This window comes from Schistocerca americana, unplaced genomic scaffold (genome assembly GCF_021461395.2).
Source record: "Schistocerca americana isolate TAMUIC-IGC-003095 unplaced genomic scaffold, iqSchAmer2.1 HiC_scaffold_167, whole genome shotgun sequence".
Classification (NCBI taxonomy): domain Eukaryota; kingdom Metazoa; phylum Arthropoda; class Insecta; order Orthoptera; family Acrididae; genus Schistocerca; species Schistocerca americana.
The window spans coordinates 224,519-226,934 of NW_025725757.1; positions in this window are offsets into that span (position 1 = coordinate 224,519).

Sequence of the window (2,416 nt, forward strand, 5' to 3'; positions counted from 1 at the left end):
CGGGCAACAGGCTGATTGGCCTGTAGCTTTCTGGCTGCTTGTGGTCTTTCCCTGGTTTTGGGATCACTATGATCTCAGCATGCTTCCAGGCCTTCGGGTAGCTGCCTGTGTTTATTATGTTGTTGAAGGCTGCTGTCAGTAGTGGAATGGCTGTCGGTGGCATTTGCTTGATTAGCATATTTGTGAGTAGGTCGGGTCCACTTGCTTTCTTTGTGTTGATCCAGCGTATTTGTGCTGCGACTTCCTCTGCCGATATGCCCTATATGTGGTCTAGTTCATCTCGGTGGGCTAGGAAGGCCGGCAGTCGTTGGGCTACTGTATCTATGTGTGCCTGGTCGACTGGTTGGTCGATGAGCCGGAATTTGCTTGTGAACACGTCCGCTAGTGCGTTCGCCTTAGCGTCCGGTTCGCAGATTGTATCGTTCCTGACTGTGAGGGGTGGTATGCGGCTCGTGTGGTTTAGGATGTGTTTCACTGTCTTCCAGGCTGACTGGTCCTGGAGGTTTAGCGTTGCTACTTTGTCTGTCCACTCTTTGTTTCTGTGGTGTTATACTGCTGCCTTGATTTCTCTTTGGAGTCTATTCACTTCCCGCTTGGTGGCGGGGAGTCTTGTTGCATGCCATTCCCTGTTCAGCCTGTTTTTCCTTGTGATTAGTAGAAGCACTTCCTGTGGTAACTGCCTGTGGTTGTCTCTTGGTCGCTGCTGTCTTTGTGGGACTGCTGCTGCTGCTGCTTCTAGTGCGTGCGTCGTGATGTGCATTAGTGTGGCCTCCGTTCCTGTCGTTTCTGGGTCTGGGACCGTACTTAGAGTCTCTTCCAGGGTCTCTCGGTATGTTTGCCAGTTAATCCCGCTGATGTTTACACCCCTGTGCTGCTTTTCTGTTCCGTGCAGGTCAATGTCAAACACGACGGGAACATGGTCGGAGGACAGTGCGCAGAGTGGAGTGGCTGATGCGTCTAACTGTAGACCCTTCACTACAGCGAAGTCTATGACATCTGGTTGCCCTCTGCTTCTTGGGTAGATAGTGGGCTCAAAGGGGGCGATCACGTTGGCGTTGTTTCGGATCACAGTTCTGTGCAGTCTTCTTCCACTCACGTTTGTTAGGCGACTGTTCCAGCTGACGTGCTTTGCGTTAAAATCTCCTGCGAGGAACACATTCCCCGGGATCGTGAGGAGCTCGTCGAAGTCCTGCGGGTCAAGGTTTCCTGCGGGTGGTCTGTATAGTGATATAAAGTTTATTGTCCCTCGAGTTGTCTTGACAGCTACTCCGGTGGCTTCTGTTGTTGTCAGTTGCGGAAGATTAATTGGGTGTTGTTGTAGTGATGTTCTCACGTACACTGCGGTTCCCCCTCCAGCAGTCTGCCTGTCGGTGCGATAGCAATTGAAGTTTGCCGCCCTAACGTTGATTCCAGGTTTCAGGCTGGATTCCTGCACTAGGCAGATGTCCACTCTCTCCTCGTGCAGGAATTGCCTGAATTCCCCCTGCTGGTCAAACAGCTTGCGCCCAGCATTCCAGGCGACGACGGTTAGTCCTTGGCGTTGTGCAGCCATTATATTCTGTTGGGAGCATTGGTCATTGCCCCTAGGGCGGCTTGAACTGCGGTGTTCACCTGGCTGGCTATGTTCCTGGTCATAACCTCCATGGCAGATGCAACTGCGGCTGCGACTGCTTCTTTGAGCATGCGCATGGTGACTGGGCTGTTGTCTTCTGGCGGTGTCGGTTGAACTGTTGTCTGCATGTGGGTTGCCTTGGTTGTCGTCGGAGGAGGTGGCGCAGGTCGGTGCGGGATGTTTCGTTGCCGAGTGTCTCTCGTTGCTGCGTTGGCGTATGTGACTCCTGGTCTCCAGTTTGCTGGTGGGCGCCGTTGGCTGACAATGTGAGCCTTTACGACTTCACACCCCATGTAGCTTGCGGGGTGTTGCTTGTGACAGCGGCCACATGTGGGCGGCGTGTCTTTTTCCTTTTGGCATTCTGTGGCTGGGTGGTTTCATCTGTGGCTGGGTTTAGAGTGAGCACCAGGTACCTCGCTTTGTTCTATGATCTACGTGCTCTTGGCGAGGGATCAGGGCTTTCGGCTGCTTGCGACTGCTACGGTCGCAGGTTCGAATCCTGCCTCGGGCATGGATGTGTATGATGTCCTTAGGTTAGTTAGGTTTAAGTAGTTCTAAGTTCTAGGAGACTGATGACCACGGCAGTTGAGTCCCATAGTGCTCAGAGCCATTTGGTTTCGGCTGCTGTGTGGCTGGCACGTCTGCTTGCATCGGGCTACGCCAGTGGCCGGTTCTTCCAGCCATTTTTTTTTGCGTTTCGTAAACGCCACATTGATATACAATTGCTTTGGTAAAGTGGAATCTGCCATAGTGTACAGACAATGTCCTCTTGAATTATAGATTATTGTGCAACCGAAAAATGAT